At 43.5% G+C, this 19,228-nt stretch overlaps 1 protein-coding gene across 2 annotated transcripts in view; it reads right to left on the reverse strand.

The window, feature by feature from the left end:
• Tox3 (TOX high mobility group box family member 3) overlaps window positions 1–19,228 on the reverse strand; it is a 104,639-nt gene that overhangs the window by 31,084 nt on the left and 54,327 nt on the right. The gene's annotated exons all lie outside the window — the stretch shown is intronic.

Here is a 19,228-nt window from a genome sequence, read left to right on the forward strand (position 1 = left end):
CACATTTCGTTGCTTTCAGCATTCTGCTATCAGACTGGCAATGTGGGAAGGCTCTGTGGGCATAATTATCTGGGGCTGTGTTATTTTCATGATGGTTAAATGGTAAGAGAATGTCCTTGTGTAGAGCATTTCTATTCATTTCCTCTAGCGCATCAAAAGAAGCACAGGTGTGGTCTCCAAAGGGTGAAATGTATATAGGTATTTTCTAATGTATATTAAAGCTAGCAATTACATTAAAGTAAAAGGTGTAATTTTCCCAAGAGATAAATCAATGACTGGTTGGATGGGTGAACAGATGGACAGTATTAGAAATAGGTACACAGATACTCAGATACAAATATAGACAGATACAGCCAATAAGGAGAAAGGAAATACACAGCTATGCAATCCCAAAATAATCCTCCTCTCAATATCACTGATTTCTGGGGACAGGGTGTCTTGGTCCAACTCTCACCCTGTAGGAAGCAGGATTGTCATGCTCCATTTTATTATGCCAGGGATCCAAGGAAAAGACTCCAATGGCTCCAGAGTGCCATTAAGGTCTACAGAGGCAACATCAACCACCACATGGCACCACACACACACACACACACACACACACACACACACACACACACACACACACACACACACACACACACACACACACACACACACACACACACACATACACACAATCAGACACGCTCTCCCCCATCACTCCTATTCATTTGGGTGAATATCTCCCTAAGAGTTCCTGGAAGGTGTACTCACTAGCCCTTAAAGACCTTTATCTGGCTTGTCTGAAGGCACGAAGTTTCAAAAACATATGCACAGGGCCACAAGTGCAGACACACACACACATACTCAGACACATTTCTCCATTCTTCTACAGTGTTAAAAGTATGTCAGAACAGAGCTCCATAGGCTTCTGTATTGCTTTTTTTTCCCCATGTAATGTTCAGGCCTATAATCAAATATGACCCATATTTGAATCTATATATTCCATGCTCCAATCCACCCCCACCCCACAGCTGCCTGACAGCCAGTATTACAACTTTAACATTATTTAAATGTTGGCTTTGTTGGGGAATTAGAAATCCATTTAAGGCAAAGAGCTCATTATCAGAGAGTATTTTTTTTTTTTAAGATTAAACTCACTTATTATCTAATAGTACCTAGAACAACAAAGGAAAATAAAATGGCCATTAAACCAAAGGCCTAAACAATTCAAAAAAATAAGCTCAGAGTGAAGTAAGAACTGGGTTAGAAATCCTCTTCAGAACAGTTAGTATGCGAATGTAATTACTGAAGAAACTACAGCTAATCAGCTGTGAATTGTATCCATTAATTAGTATTTGCCCTGGAGAAATGAGAAAAATCAGTAACAACGCTGGCACCGCCACAGTGCTGATGAGCTGCGAGCAGGCCGAGCTGCGTTTAGTCAAGCAGGTGGCTCCAGCGGTCCACGTAATTTGAAAAGCTCTCACCTGGAGGGGGAGCTGGAGCGGACAGAACACTCTGTGCATATCTCTTGCATCTGCGTAAGGCCTTAATTAATGGCTTTTAATTTGGAAGCACTTGGTGATCGGGAGGGAGCAGTTATAAATCATTTCAAGTAGAAGCAAGGGGTTCCCCTTCTACCTGAGGTGGAAGATGCCCTGTTAAAGGCGCCTTCAGGGATTGGCGGCTGGGTAGCAGGAGGTTGTTTTTCTTCTGCACATGAGGATATAGTTATACCATCAACAAAACCAATTCTTCCTCAGAAACCCACATTTCATTGGACGCTGTGTATCCCCTTACCTGCTAAACCCAGCCAATCTCGTAGCCAGAAGGAAAGGCATGCCATTTTGTATTTGGTTACTTTTTCTCCCCCAATGCTCACTTCATTTTCTTTCTTGGACATTTGGATTTTCTTAGTTTGAGACACGGTGCAGCTATGGAGCCCAGGCCCCCCTTAGAACACGTTTCCAAGCCTCCTAACTCAGCCTCTTGAGTGCTCAGCCCCCCAACCCCGCGTGTGCCACCATGTTGATTCCATGTTAAAACGTAGCCTATGAGCCCTGCTTCACTTGTGGGATGCTTACAAAATGAAAGACAGGATTCTGAGAGGGAAAGTTCTCCTCTGGGCTAGACACTGCTAATAGAAGGACCAAAGAACGGTTAACTTTGAGTTGTGCACAGTTCAATTTAGTTTATGGTATAGGAGGTAGCGGCATTGGTGAAAGCATTGTTATTACACACACCCTCCAAGTCCAGGCAGGAGGGACCTGAGCTGAGCTCCCCACTGCCATTCACTGGGAAAACCATGCCTGGCATTTGTTGAAAGGATGACAAGGTAATGCCACTCAAACTTAGGTGACCCAGAATCATCCCTGCTACCCAAGGTCATCTGTCAAATATTTGAATGGTGAGTAATAAATGAGTGCAGTTCACGGAGGTCTTCTGTAAATATGTCTTCATTTCATCTCCCAAAGTGGGACTAAATGCAAGCCATTTTTCTCAACAGACAACAGGAAAGAATTATTATCATAGGCATTTGTTCTGGTCAGCAGACTGAGGGGTCCAGGGGCCATGCTGCCCACCCTGGAGGATTTGAATACGAATAGTTGGCATCCCCCAGCCTCACTCTGCCTCCCTCAGATGCCAGGACCCACATACTCTCTACTTGTTCACTTGGTAATCAGTTCAAATTTTAACCTTTATTGTGAACTCTATTATTCTAAGCTAGAGGGTAACTGGGAAAGGTTTCCTGGATGACCCTCAATGCCCTCTATGAATCTACGGGCTCTGTGATCTCTGAGTTTGTTTCATCTACAAATAACTATATCTCATCTGTTTAAGGCACTGTGCTAGGTCTAGAGACACGGCAAAATTCAGGTTCCTGGGAACTCTTTTTTTTTTTTTTTTTTTTTTTTTTTTTAAATGTATACATTCCCTACATTCCCTACCTTCCAGTCCACACCAATGAAAAAACAAAGAAACATAAAACCCTGTGGATCTTCCTTCTGTTTACCTCACAATAACTAAACTCTTTGGGAAGCCTTATTGGAAGAAACCATTGGCTCCTCCTCCTCCCTCTTCTCTCTCCTCCTCCTCTTTTCCCTCCTCTTCTTCCTTCTTCTTTTCCTGGATCATTCATATAAAAGCTAATCGTAATTTTGCTCTGTAGCAAAAGCTACACTTTTTTTTAAAAAAATCAGCTGACTCCTTTCGAATTTTTCCACTCTCTGTCACTGCTTAGCTCCAGTGTTCTGAGCTGATAAGCTCCAGTGACATTCCTCCAAAGCAAGACCCTACTCAGTCATGTCTTGAGACATTCTCACGCTCAAGACTCAAAGCAAGATATTCTCAACAAATAAGATGCCTGAGGGAAGGCACTCCCATTACTCGCTGCTACTGGGAGAGACTCATGGAAACATCATCCAAGAAAAACGTCTCATTCGCAAAGCCTCAAGGAGCACACACGTGAGGCTTCTAACCCCACTTTCACGAGGAGCATAGTGATAACAGGAATTTATCCACGGTGACATATTCCAGCAGATGTCATTCCTAAAGACACCATTGTAAAGGAGAAGCAAGCCACTCTGCACGTGGAGCCTCGGCGGGCCATAAAAGAACATCTCTACTGTATCAGAGGCAAATCTGCTCTTGCGGCATGGTGAGCAATTATGGCTTCAGCAAACATAATTTAAGAAGGACATCAATTAAAAAGGAGCAGCGTGGGACTTCATAGAAGTGCATCAAAGAACATCATGTCCATGGTCCATGTGACCGTGTGAAGTGCCACAGTAAATTAATGCAGATTGGAAAGTCTGGCTCAGCTAGCAACGGGCTTGGGACAAAGTAGAACAGCAAAGACAAAACCCCATCTGTAAGCGCAAGGCAGTTACTTGGCCTTGGCCAGTCAGTCCACAGCATCATCTCCACTCAAACTATTTTAACACTCATGTGAAGAATTATATAGACTTCTCATAAAGCAGCATTAACAATAGGATCTCAAACAGCTAAACGGTACAAGTGTATAAATGGTACAAATTCTTCTCTTTCCCCATTAAATTTGTTAGCAGACACCATCCAATTTGGTGCCTCGCCCAGGTATCTGTCAAGTTGCTTACATAATGCCATTCTAAACCACGTGTGCCAAGACTGGTGATGTGATAAAGAAGGCAGCAGGTAAAGTCCACTCCCCCTTGATGGCTGTTAAGTAGACCCTTGGCCATGACTGGTGAGTATCAAGCCACAATTTCACTGAACATCAGAAGCCCACAGGGAAACAAGACTGACATGACAAACAGTGGGAGCACCCTACCAAGAAACAAAGGTTGGCGGGAGCACAGTGATCGTCTATGCTGTCACCAAAGCTTAGGGGCCCAACAGGAATCTGGAAGAAAAGCTACAGGGATTGAATCCATCGTGGTTTGACTTGACCACAGTGTAAAAGTGGTGTGCACTGCATAGACACTCCATACCCCTAGGGTTTTAAATTCTGATCCCAAGCCAGTGGTAGGCAATAGGATATATACTCCTGCAGAGCTGGATAGGACAGTAGCAGCAGGCTACTCTTCCTTGTCAGCAGCAGTCTTGTTCCCTGTCAGTCATGTGAGCATAATGAAAGAAAGGTAAATGAAACTCCATGGCATGCTTCAATTCCAGTGCATTTTTGGAAAATATCTATATTTTCTTCTCACTGGGTCTACAAAGTGCCTATGTAGGTACACACATCAATACTCCATTATCACATGTGTTTTGTGGGGCAGATTATCCCCAACTGTCAATAAGGTAGATCCGTAAGCATCCTTGCCCCTGTGACTAAAGTACCTTACAGAATAACTTGAGGGAGGAGTGATTTATTTTGGCTCCTGGTTTCAGACCACAAAGAGAAGACATGGAGGAGCTGATCGGATCAGCTTATCATGGCCCAGAAACACAGCCAAGGGAGATTCAGAAAGTAGCCATGGACAGGGGCCTCCCCCTAGGGTCCTGCTAGACCCCGCCTCCTAAAGGACCCAGGCCCTTCAAGGTAAACAGCCTACAGTGGGAACCAAGCATGTAAAATATGAGCCTATTATAATTATATCAGTTTATATATATTTAAATTATATTTATTAAATATATGATCATATATGAGTGTTATATATAATTATAATACTTCCCATTCAAAGCATAAAAGCATTTGTAATATGCTGGTTAATCTGGAATGTTTGGTAGGCTTGGTGTCTTAATTGCATTTTCAATTTAGGATATTTTCAACATAGGATATTCAAATTGTGATTTATTTTTAAACTATGGTATTTTTAACACACGGATTATCATCCAAGAGGATCTAAATACATGTGTGTGTATATATGAATGTTGTGTGTATACATATACACACATATGATGCTGCTAATTAAGCATATACATGTATATGTACATACATGCAGAGAATCACACATATGCATTATTACACACACACACACACACACACACACACACATACACACACACACACACGTCCCTTTTGACAAGCTAAAATTGCCCAGATGTATTCTCCTGAACACCCAAAAGCATGAGAATTCACACTCAACACTCAAACTTGGATGTTAGCAGACATTTCAACATACATTCAATGCTGAACCCCATTTGCTCCCCCCAAGCCTGCCCTATGCAGTCTTTCCCATCACCTTCAATGGGGACCTGCCTTAGGCCAAGTCATTCTTGAACCTGTGCTTTTTCTCCTTTCTCACATTAAGTTATCCAAAGGATATCCTATTGGCTCATCCTTCTAGTTAATCTCAAGCAGATCACCTATGTCCACGTCCTATGCCACCTTCCCCAGGACCCAGCCCTGCCTAAGCCCATTGCCTTTTGGCTGCAGGAGCCTCCTAGCAGGTTACCACCACTCTACCAAACGTTTACCAGACTATCCATAGCACTGCCACAGAGGCCTTTGTCACCACCTTTCCAGTGGCTTCCCGCTGGCTCAGGGAAGGGGACATATGCTTGCAATGGCCCTTGCTTCCTTCCTGGTGTCGTGGCAACATTCTCATTGCTCAGACTAATACATCCTGATGGTATACTTGCTGTCCCAACAACATCCAAGACCCATGCTTACCTCAGGGCCTTTGCACTGGCTGGTTCTTCCATCTGAATTGTTGTCCTTCCAAATGCCCCATGGCTTATACATCCCCTCCTTCTGCATCTTCCCTGGACGCCATGCATCCAGTGACAATCACATTTCTGTACTGTCCCATCTCCAACACTCTCTGTCCTTTTCTTCCTACTTTACCTTTTCCATTCACACTTTCAATATCACATAGTACCGTCATTATCTTCATCCTGTTACTAGAATATAAATTCAGTGAGGGGAACATTGTTTCTACTTGCTACACAGAAGCCCTGTTGGGACAAAGAGACTGGGAAATGGTAGATGCTCAAAAGCTCTGTTCTGAATGAACTAATGAACTGGAAGTGAAAAGCCAAATCATTCTCCAAGCCCCTTGGACGACAGCATCAGCTCCCGAAATCCAAAGGACAAGAAAAAGGACCTGCTGCCATAAACATCTACAAACATAAAAAAAAGAAGAAAGAGGAAAACAAACATTCCAAGAAGGAGCACTCTAACCTCCAGAGACACCTATGTGGACAAACACTGCTCCTGGAAAGGCACTACAGAAGGACCTGCAGCCCAGGACTGTCGCCATGCTTAGCAACAACCCGGTGCATCTCCAAGCAGCTAGCGGGGAGGATTTAGAGCATTCCCAATGCAAGGCACTGATGCACGCATGTTGGCGCAGAGGTGCGATCAGGGTCATCTCTGACCTGACCATTACAAGGTGTTCCACTGTGCCCCTGTGTACGGACAGTTACCATGGCCCCTATGAAACAAAAGATCCATATGAGAGATGCCAAGGTCTAGAAGGGTAGGGTGGGCTTTTGGGGATGGAACTATTGGTGGCAAAATACAGACTGGTGTGACTAGATGCACTGGCAGGCAGAATGTTGACAGAAGACAATCAACTGGGTGGTGTCAAAGGGGAAAGGCTTCACGTATTCAATGATTTTTTTCCCAATTTGAAATATTTTAGTTTGAAGAAATGTTCTTTAGTCTGAACCAGTGCTATTCCAAATGTATGACCAAGGACCAGAGATTAATTCAATGCTTGTTCAAGCATGTACATTACCTGACCCTACCATGACAGACTGCATCAGATCATAAGGCCATGGGGCTCTAGTTTAACATTCTAGGTTTTTCTTAGAGACGGTGCAACATGTCAATATTTGTCCAGTTTATTTTAGACTAACATCTTGAGTATTTAAAAAAAAAGACACCCCCCCCTTCTCTCCCTCCACACATTTTGGGTTTTGTTTTGAGATGGGATGCCAATATATAGTAGAGACTGGCCCCAATTTGGCTATTCTCCTGCCTTAAAAGATTCCTGAAGTAGATGCAAAGGCATGCCTCCCTGTGCTGGATTTGAATGAGTTTTCTAAGCCTCTAGAATGAGCTAAAGGGAACCATGGGATCCCATATTGTTCTGTGGTTGACAACGATGCAGGTATCTCAGAGGTTTGTTATCGCTTCCTTCACACCTGCAGGGAAAGGGCAGTCTGTGAAGAGGTTACCCACCTAACTCACTCTCACCATCAGGATGGCCAGACACACCCTCAGCTCTATCAAGAAAGAGATGCATGCTTCAGTATCTCAGAGTGTTAGCAAGTGGTGTGGCCACACAAGTAACAACAAAACTTAAACACATGGACGCTCTTCAAACACAGGGGCTTCTGGATTCTCATGATCTGGATGTGTTTGAGTTTGTGAGTCATACGTCCATCTGGACAAGTTACTAGTGATGGAAAAAAAGACACTTGTTTAATATAAAACTTGTATATACACACACACACAAACACGAGTAAAAAGATGAAGGTTTCAGCGTCATGGGAATTTTGAGACCAAGAGGAGTAATCATTAGCCTGGCCAACACACACTCACCAATATTTCCAAAACAGAAAAATGGGAAACTAGTGTCTTTAAGCACACTGCAGTGAAAATGTCAACAGTAACCCAACACTGTGTGAGCAGCCTTCCCATAACCCATCTATGTGCCTCCCACACTGCTGAGTTAGTAGGACTGGAGGCCAGTTAGTAGGACTTATTTGAGGGAATGTCTTACTTCTCATAGAGGATGAGAAAGAGGTGGAACTGTTGCTCTTACAGGGATAAACAGTGTGGCTGAGATGATAGGCAAGAAAAATAAAAGCATCAATGTAAGGACCAAGTCAGGCGACAAACAGTCACCAAAGAGGGGGAAGAGAAAGTCACAAAGACATAGCCACTTCAGAAAACAAGTCCTGAACTTGGGAAGTCGGCAGGGGGTGGCAGGTAGCACAATGCAGGGGTGAGTAAGGTTGGCAAAGCTGTGGACCTCACCATGTGCAGGGCTTGTTTAAAGATCAGAATAGTGATGTGAGCAAGGAGAGAGAAGGCAGGCAGGGGCCATGAAGGCCAACCTTGGTGTTCTTAAATGTATTCAAATGGGAGGTCTCAGAAAGATTCTGCGGGGAGAGGATGCTACCTCTCTGCAAATGCATATATATATACATATATATATATACACACACATATATATATATGATATATATATATATATATCATATATATATAAATATCAACAATCTGAGGCACTCAAAAGTAATCTCAAAGATAGCGCACCCACTGGGGACATGGCTCCACGGGAAGCATCTTTCTCCCGCATTCAAAGGCCTAGATTCCATTCCTAGCACTCCAAAGCAAAGCAAGAGCACAGCGGGAGATCTCCAAGGGTGGCCTGAGGGTCCACGCATGTCACCAGCGGACACAGACACGTGGCAGTGTCAGGGAGAGTGAAAGTGGAGACTTTCCCACGAGACCGTCTGGATCCTGGTTGGGCCCACTGAACTAGCTAAGGGACGAAGTCCAAGATCCTGTCGGGCTCCAGTCAACTGGCTCCGTGTTCCTCCCGTGTACTCCAGTCTTCTTATAACACCGAGATAAGAGGCCACTCTGCCCTGTGAGGCTTCGAGAATTAAAAAGGGCTACTGCATAAAACGCCATCTTCCATAACCACTCTCTTTAACACTTAGCCAGTGGAAAAGCCAAAAGAAGGATCGAGATTGATTCCTGTGGCCCCTGTGATAGCACCGGAGAGTGGGCTACTTAAAAACTCCAGTGGCAAGCTGGGGAGGTGGCTTCTCAGGAAAGGACTTGCCACTTGAGCTCAGGCAGGAGGATCTCAGTTCTTATACCCAGGAATCGTGGAAGAGTGAGGCAGGCGAGGCAAGCCGCCCGATCCCCGGAGCGAGCGACCTGGCCAGGCTAGTGAGAAGAGTTCCAGCTTCAGCAAGAAACACTGCTCCACTCTAACTTGGGGAAGAAATGCAACATCAACTGCAAGTCTCCACATATGCCCTACCCACACATGCACCTAGGTACATACATCACAACACACACACACACACACACACACACACACACACACACACACGCACACACACACCATACAAACAAACAAAAACATGGTTTCCTGTGGTATCCAGATCAAAATGCAAGTCCTTTCCAGAGTAACAAGTTGCTACACACTCAAACTGCCGGGGTGTCCCTTGAACAACTCCTTAGAAGGGTACTCTTGCCACCAGGCTCTCTCTCTCTCTCTCTCTCTNTGTGTGTGTGTGTGTGTGTGTGTGTGTGTCCCCGAGTCCCCTTCCCTGAACCATTGCACCAGTTGCTCCTGGCCCTGAACACTCTTCCCTTTACTTTACGTAAGTCTCTGTCATTTGTTCAATCCTCAGAGAGGTCTCCCCAGATCAAACACTGAAGTCACCTCCACCCTGCACACCCACCTTCCTACCCTTCCCATGGCTCTGCCGTCTCTTTTGTCAGGGTCAAGCCCACTCATCAAGAACTGACTTTCCTGCACTAACATTTGTTACTGTCCCACCCTCTCGTGCCACTGTAGAGTCTGTGTGTTGACAAGGGAATCCTCTGGCTCTGTGACGTTTCTTTTCACCATAGGATGATGTCTGGCCCACCACAGGTGCTTCACGTACAGGTAGAGTAGATGAACAAACTGGCGACCCCGAGAGATCTCAGTTCAAATCCCAATTGTGGAATTTCAAGCTAGGCCTGTTTCCTTTATGATTTTCTCCTTTCTGGAGGAGAAATGACAGACGTCTGTGGAAATGAACTGTGTAAGGGGAAGCAGGTCAATGCCAAGCCACCAACCGAGGATCCCAGGCAGACAGAGCCGTCAAGGGGGATAAACCTGAGGACCAAGGAACAAAATAACCTGGGTAAAAATGAGGTCTTATTGATGTATTTTACATAATATTAGCAGCCCATTATATTAAGAAAAGGCAATAGGCAATGTGCTAAAAATATATTCTGATTTCTGCCTAAAACTCCACTAATGGGAAAACCAGATATAGCTCTCTATGGTGGGAACAACAACACTGGATATATACGTAAGAACTCTCACGAGCAAGCCATAGGGGTTCTGAGAGGAACCACTTGAGTGAAGTCTTGAGTGGCTTGTAGAAACCTTCTGGAGAGAAAGCTACTGAGCAAAGGCCCCATGTCAAGGTAGGTGGGATAGGTCAAGAAATGTGAACACAGCATTCCTGATGGAAGAAGCCCAGGTCCAGGATCCTGCATATATGCACTAGTGTGGAAGGCTTACCCTCAATATGGATATTAGGAGACATTCACATGTCTGTAGGTGGAAAAAGCCTGAACATAGAAAGATCTGCCCACAACAGAAAAGGAAACATGGACTGCTATTTCCAGATGATAGGAACATTGTGCCAGATGTAGCCTCAACATTCGGGAGGTTAAGGCTGGAGGGCTTGCTGGTTCAAACCTAGCCTGGGCTATGTAGCAAGATCCTATCTCAAATGACAAGGACAGAATTCATAATGTTTATCCTGTGCATCTTCCATGTCATTTGGCAAATGAAAAGCCATCATATGGTGACAGCAGAAAACAGAAGAAACATGTATGGTCAGATTTGGGTTTTGTTAGGACCACTAAAATTACAGCAAACACACCATTAGTCCTGAAGGGAAAGGGAGTTACTTGGTCTCATGTTGCTTCAAGAACCAGGACGATTCCCCCACCGGTTTGTTCAAGAGATGTGAAGTTTACACCAAAGCTTCTAATAAAAGCAGAACCCTTGGATTGAGAAAGGGCTATGACCTATGATAAACGTGGCATCACTTTGAGGAAACACAACTTAGCTGCCATCTACCACAGGCACTGATGGAGACTGCGTTGTCACTCAGGATGCTCAGAAAACAAGTCCTATCATGATACTCCCCCCCCACACACACACACACTCCTTCAAGCTCTAAGGCAACCTGTGCTACTCTACACCTTGTTAAAGCAATCTATTGAAGTGACAGTCTATCTGTTGGAATCCTTTCAGGCAGAGGCCAAGCCCACTGGAGCCTGGCTCACAGGAAGTCCTCAACTGATAATGCCACTCTTGGAGTGGTTAGGGATGTGCTATTAAACCACTTACTATTTTTCCTTTTCATCAAATGATGAGTATGAGTCGGTCCACATCAAAGTCAGATGAACCACCGCTATTATGACTTAACAAAGCCTTAAAACAAGGTAGAAATGACAAGTTGTAGAAGATAAAAACCCAAGTTACTTCCCTTGTACTGTCAGAGTTGTAGTTTTTCCTGAGTCAATGATTAAAGACTCCAGAGAGTTTCTAAAAAGAAACAGAGGTCTCTAAAGGCATATTTACACCAAGGACTCTTAGCAAGTATCTCAGACATTACTTCCTGTAGGCTATGAAGTTTCTCGTTATAAAAAGAAATAACACACTAAGTCAAAGGAACCCCTGTATTTTTAAATGAACAGCTTTTGGCTGGTTACAAAATGTCTTCAGTTCAGTAACTCAACTGTACTAACCAATGGAAAAAAAACATCTGTTCTGTAATCTCAATCAATCTTTCTAATTATGATTTAGTAAGAGTGCCAGAAAATTATCAATGGCTTCCTATATGGTCTCTTGTCTTTGAGCTCTAAAGTTTACATACGATGGTTCTGTAACCACCATATGTTCAGACTCCTGAACAATTACCACATAGATGTATAGACAAAAGTATGCATACAAGTACACATTAGTGACTCTCCACTAGAGGTAATTATGTTCTGCAGGAGAGTGATGATGTCTGGTCTTTTTACCTAGGTGAGGAAAAAGTGTTTAACAGAACCTCAGTAGAACCATCCTGTCCAGATCAAGAATGACTGAGAAACCCAGACCCAGACCCACCCAGCCAGCAAGCATGAACAAAAGATTAAAAGTAAAGTATTACAAAGATAAATACTACAGAACTATTGCATCTATGCCATGTGAACACCAGTGTTCTTTTCAGAGTGGATATCCGGCTGACTCTGAATATCTCTATTCATAAGATTATTGACCACCATCAAGGTAAATGTGTATCAAATATGTAGCAATAAGTGGGTTGTCAGTTATGGGCTTTATGCGTATAAATATCCACCTGCTCTTATTTTCTTTCTGATGTGAATAAGTCAAGAAATGTTTTAAAAAGAGAGAAAGAAATAGAAATAGTTAACATGTTCTTCTAAGGCTAACATTTCTCAAGACGATCAATAAGGTCATAAATCCTTCATGTAATATTTTAAGTGACTCAATGTATTTATTCTCCAGCCTTAATCACATCTGACAAACCAAAGACCTGAGAGTTCCTTAACTGAGAAAACATCAATGACAAGTTCATACGCATAGATAATATGGAATTATATGTAACCATTGACTCTCAGCAGGATTACACCAGGCCCAGGAATGTCTGTAACTCGCAGCCATGACTTCTGAGAGCGAGGCTTACACACTCACTGAGGAATTTTCCGATGCTGAGTAAGTGCAGGTACCAGTCCTGATAGAGAGAGAACAGACCAGGGTTTCACCGAATACATGAAAGACCCCTTCGCACACACAGCAAGAAGACCTTAGACTCAGACATTGTCCTATGGTTTTATGGTGACTCGAATCCTGGAAGGACAACTTTGGACCAGATGGCAGATAGGATAGCCCTTCTTATCACTTCTCTCTATTTGACCAGTGATGTGTGTTTGTCTAAAACCTTCTAGAGGAGAGGGCTCACGTGAGACAATAAATCTATTTCTGATGTGGTCTTAGGGCAGATGAGGGCAATCACGTTCCCCTCAACCAATCAGTCTCAGATCTTATATTTATTTGTTTTAAAGGTGGGCTTTTTGAAAAGTACTTTTGAGTATGAAGATAATCATTCCTTAAACATAACTAGAAAAATAAAATCTCTTCAAAGCAGAGCCATTGGCTTTCATCTTGAAGACAAATAATGAAATTCAGCCAAGCTGACCAATGTTAATCTGGTACACAGCTCAAATTTATTTTAGCATTTTGTATAAACAACCATGAAATTAAGTCTGACATTAAAGGCATTTTCTTCTTAGGGTCATAGGCATCATAGATTAATACATTCAAGATTACCTTCACATTTCCTTACAGGAATCCAAAAGATGTAACTGGCCAGGACTTTGGGAACAGTTCTTTCTATGTCATCTACCTGATTTACTCACTTCAGTAAAAACTCAACTCTACTGAGGTGACTTTGGTGGACAGGGGCAACTTGAAGAAGTGAGTCATGAGTACCAGCATGACCAAAAGGAAAAAAGCAGACAAGAAATCATAAACCAACTACAGATGGCTACAGGGAATGCTGCATCTGAGCCCAAGACTATAAAGACCACCTCAAAATAATATCTGTTATGTTAGGCTTCTCTGAAACACACTTGGGAGAAAATTCCTGCTTAGAAGTCAAAAGCAGCTCCTTGGCTCTTAAATAAAAGGCTAGTTCTTGCTTAGAGTGACTCCTCTCTAAAGTACAGACATAACACTTATTCTAAACAAAAAGTTATTTGTTTAATTGTGACTAGTGGAGATAGATAGATAGATAGATAGATAGATAGATAGATAGATATCTCACAAAAGAAAAATTATTGCACATTCCATGGTGCTGGTTAATAAAGTCATCTATAAAACCACACTATAAAATTCTTTGACCATAATAAAAACAAGTTAGAGGCATGGTATTTTTAAGAACAGCAGCCACCTTCCTATCAAGATTAATATTGAAAGTAAACCCCATCTAATGGGGCCCCTGGGATTGCTAGCAGATTCCATGAGGGGTGTCCATCTGGCCCTGGCCATAAGCTGCTTCTACCACACACTCTGCTGCAAAAATACCCCCTTGCTGATAACCATGTCCTGGAGTGATGCTGACTGTCCACAGCACTCCGATTGCATGTTTTAATAACTGTGCCAAGATTGAGGCTGAGGATCAAAGCACACAACTGGAAAGCTGCCGCAAACAGGTGTGCAACAGGGAGGTTCTCGACAAAAGGCATCAGAGTTCTCCACGGCGATGACCCCTCATGAGGTAAGAGGGCAGACATAAGAGGTCAAAGTTCTTCAGCAGGCTGTGAGGGAAGCACCTAGAGTTGAGCTTGCCCTCCTCCAGCTCGACTGTCACCTCCATACAGGTGTTTTTTGGAATGTAGCATTAATGAAACCTTCATGGTTCCGTGAACTCACTCTTGGGCAAGATGTTAACTGGTGTTAAAAGTCAAGCATAGCTGGGTTTTGTTTTGTCTGAAGAGTTCTTTTTATTTGTATGTGCATGCATGTGTGCTGTGTGTGTGCACATGCATGTGCACGCGTGCCTGCAAAGGCAAGGGAAGGTGGATCCAGTGGAGATAAAATGGCAGGAGACAGTGAGCTGCCTCAAGTGGGTGCTGGGAATCAAACTTTGGTCCTCTGGAAGCACAGCAAGGCCCTTAACTGCTGAGCCATCTCTTTAGCCTATAGACTTAAAAAAAAAAAATACAGACTGTTTTGTTTCATCAAAGAAATGGGATTTAGTTCTTAGACTGGGAACCTAAAGCTAGTCTTTTACATGGTCACATGGAACTATACACAGAGTGGCCCTGTGACAAAAATCAAGCAAGAAATCCTCAAACTAGCCTTAAGAAAGAAGATGGGAAGTCCAGGTAATAACCTGGTGTTTCAAAACGCAGCCCCCATTATCGAAGCAGAAAACTGCTTTTGACACTAAACCAAATGTAACGTATTGTCAAATAAAACCTCAGGTTCATCAAGCTCTGCAGACTCCAATCCCGTAAAAAGTCTCTCCTAGATGAGCTCTTTCCCAAGAGTTCTCTTCCACTCAGAGTTAAGCAAGCACTCTTAAGTATCTGCAGTATGCTAATATTATTTTTGAATCATTCGGAAAGGGTTTGAATGACAGAAGGAAATGGTCACGATGTAAGAGCCAAGATTCAAAGCCACAGCCAGAAACGATAACACATTTCATCCCTATTTTGCTTTTCTGTTCTACGCCTTCTAAAATTAACACATCTACTGGCTCTATCACCAGAAAAAATATGTGTCTGCAGTGGATGTTCCCAGAAAGGATATCCTTAATTCCACTGGCAGGAAGCATGCACATAAACACCGGTCCTGGAGACAAAAGCGACAAGCAGATTTTACCGTCCCTCCATTTCCGCCTTCTTGCAACTCATAGATTCTAAGGAGCTTGCTCCAGTGACAATACAATGGGAGCCAAGGAAGATGGCTGCTGACTTCCAAGGGTTGCAACCCAGTCAATAAAGAGAAATCAGATAGGAATGAGTGAGTAGCTTCACCTGTGAAGAGCGCCATGAAGTTAGGGTAGAGAGTGAAACAGACTGGCTAAGAACACGGCAGCAGAAGACGACTTGATGGAGCCTGAGTCTGAGAGGCAGGTAATGGGGTACAGGGTGAAATGTGGGAAGATCAGAGTCTCCTTAGGGGATCACCTTGGCCTGGGACCTAATTCATACTTGAGAGCAGGGGACGGGAAGGGACTGAAAGTGAGACTTCACTGAAAGTGAGTGTTTAGGGGCTCCAAAAATTGCATGTCAAAGCCATTCAGCCAGATAAGAAACTGAACTAACTCACCCTTCGGGGAGTGGGCAAAAAGACAGGCGTGCTTTAAACTCCTTAGAACTGTGGTGCTGAGAGACATTTGCTGCTCATGGGAAAGGTTTAGATTCACTTTTTCACATGAGAGTTTTCGCACGACCCATGGGGATAGGGGAATCAATGGCGCCTCTGACATAAATGGGGTTGAGAACTGGGATTTCCCAGCTGATCCTTTGTGAACTCCTGTCAGTTGATGGCCTCGGTGTTGAGGATTTTACAATGAAAGTCAATACGTAAAATGTTAAACTGAAAATCTGAGGATATTTCAAATAATATTTGGAAGCATTTTTTTACAAAGCAATGGGTTTTGATGAGTGATTTCTGGTCACATTTGAATGACCAATTTTGTCTGTGGGAAAAAATGAGAACTCCTACAGGCCTGCCATGTTTGGAATCAGTGAAGGAATGGTGACTAGTGAGTGTCTTTCTCCATTCTGAAAGGTAGAGAGCAAATGTCACCCGTGTCTAATCTTTTATCCCCTATTTCGGGGGGGGGGGGAGGAAAGCTTCTAGGACACAAGTTCCAAATGTAGCTCACTGTGGTCCTTTCTGCATGTGGTCTCCTCTACATCTGTATCCTTTATTTCAGCTCTGGAACACATCTCACATCTCCCCAACTTCAGCCATGTCCACTTCTTCCTCTTGCCACATGCCAACACACTTCTGCTTTCCCACCAGTAGCCTTCTCTGGAGGGCCAAGCAACTATCTTAGTCCAGTGCTAGCCAACTCCTCCATCAGCTCAGACAGGCAAGTACTCCAGCTTTCTTTAGACTCTTCTGATCTTTCTTCCTCTCTCTTTTGTCATAGCAGACCATGTTAATAGGTAACTTTTCCCATTCCTACATCCCCTACATTCCTACATCCCCTACATTCCTACATCCCCTTGGAAGCTAACACCAAAGAGTATCATAGCCCTACAGACCCTCAATTGACAGCATAGAGTGACTTTAACTGTGGTGACAGTATAAATGCCTGGATTTCATGTTTCATTCTTTCCTGAGCTTGGGGGAAAAAATTACTGGGAAAGGAAACAACATCTGTTGGGAAAGAAAAAGGGTTCCAGAAAGAGACGAAAATCAAACGGTTTAATATCCACCATTGACTGTATTATTCGGCAAACATGAACTGGGCCTTCATGAAATAGCACACATGTAAACAAACATCCATCAACACTCCCTCCAACATATACACTTACTGATCTCCTTGGAGATATAAGTACCAAAAAATATGTATCCTTCCTCCTGGAGGCTTGGTTTCCTATCCTAAGGGTTCTGGTCTCCACAGAGCCTCTTTAGCACCCAGCATCCCCTTGCAACTGGTGCGGATTTTTTTTTTCAGTCTCCAATGACCTCCCTCCTCTATCCTTCCACAGGTCCCTGGCTCTAATTCCTACCTACTCAATTAGCAATTAGCAAAAACTCAGACTCTCACAAAGATGTGGAGGTATTCAACTGCCAGCCTAACTACTTCAATTGTCTTTCTTTCCTTCAGGAGAGGAAACACTGCCTTCTGCCTGGGTTCACTCTACCAGGTCTACAGTTAGCCCCACCACCTCACCTCCCACTTAATTCCCGTTCTGATGTATCAAAATATCCCTACCCCATTCAACCTTAAGCTACAGAGAGTATGCAGCACAGTGGCTCACATCTGTAATCCTAGGACTCAGGAGGCTGAAGCAAGAGGAGTCCCATGCGTTCAAATCCAGCTTAGGCTTCACAACAAATTTCAGACCAGCCTGGGTTAGTGTAAGATCCAGTCTCAAAACAAAAGAAACATGTGGGGGAAATAAAAATAGCGGAGTCTCTCTCCAGTTCATCTCGCAACCCGCTTCCACCAGCCATCTCTACAATGGGACTTTCCTTCCTTGCCCCATGGTCCTCTTCCCTATATTCCTCTATGCAATGATGTGTTATCAGTGAGTTCCCCATGAGCTGCTCCTTAGAAATTCTATGGACACCTTCCCCTTGTATCCCCGTATCAAATAATGACCGTTCTTCCTCTGACCCTTCCAGTGATCTATGTTTTGAAGAAGTGTTTCCATCTGGAAGTAGTCACTCAGTGTTTCTGAAAAGCCCCCTACGCTCCCTTTCTTGACACATATGCTGCTAACACATATGCCGTGCTTCTTCTGCCAGCCACACTTGGCCAGTCTAAGTAACTTTCAATACACCAGGCTGCAAACCTTGGACACCTCATATCCACTCAACCCATACAGAGCTTGTTTCTTTCAGGGTTTTTTGGCATGCTCCTCTCAAGCACCCATTATCTTTTAGATAACTCATCCAAACCACAGTGATCTGTCATCCCACACATAAAGTCATCACACTTCTCCAATGACAAAACACACTCTAGGCCTAGGGTTGGTGTTTGCTGGTTAGTTGGTTTGGTTCATTGAGACAGGTTTTCACTGTATAACCTAAGCTGCCCTTGAATTCCTAATTCTCTCGCCCCTGAATCCTGGGGGCTGAGATGATGAGCATGTGCCACACCCATGGGTCCTTCATTCCTCTCTAAAGAACTTGACAATCCTACCTCACCTTCAGATTCTAGTTTCTCTTTTCCTAATCCACTGCAAGTGGAGCAATCTTTCCAGTTATCAATGAAATAACATTTTATATGCCCTAAGAAATGGATACTACTGAAAAGCTCAAGAGAACATAAAACACTTTTATCCCAAATGTAACCACTCAATATTTTAACATTAACCTTCCCATCTGTGTGACTCCCACGTCCCGCCTCTCCCATCTACTCCCCCATCTTTTAACCTGCCCCCTCTCTGCAATGTGGACAATCTTAAAGATGTTTATAATCTCAAAGTCTTAAAATGTTTATACTCTCAGAGCAAACCTGGAATGGAAGTATAAACTCAGTATAAAGTTTTTCACAACTGTTCTCCTCAGCACAGCCTTCTAGATGGCTATGGAACAACTTAGTCTGCCCTCTGTAGGGTTAGCCTTTGTGGTGGTTCAAATACGCTTGGCCCAGGGAGTGGCACAATATTGAGGAGGTGTTGCCTTGTTGGAGGAAGTGTATCACTGTGGGAGTGACTTTGAGACCCTCTTCTTAAAGATTTATTTATTTATTATATGTAAATACACTGTAGCTGTCTTCAGACACTCCAGAAGAGGGCGTCAGATCTTGTTACGGATGGTTGTGAGCCACCATGTGGTTGCTGGGATTTGAACTCTGG

The sequence above is a fragment of the Mus pahari genome, chromosome 20 (genome assembly GCF_900095145.1).
Source record: "Mus pahari chromosome 20, PAHARI_EIJ_v1.1, whole genome shotgun sequence".
In the NCBI taxonomy this organism is placed as follows: domain Eukaryota; kingdom Metazoa; phylum Chordata; class Mammalia; order Rodentia; family Muridae; genus Mus; species Mus pahari.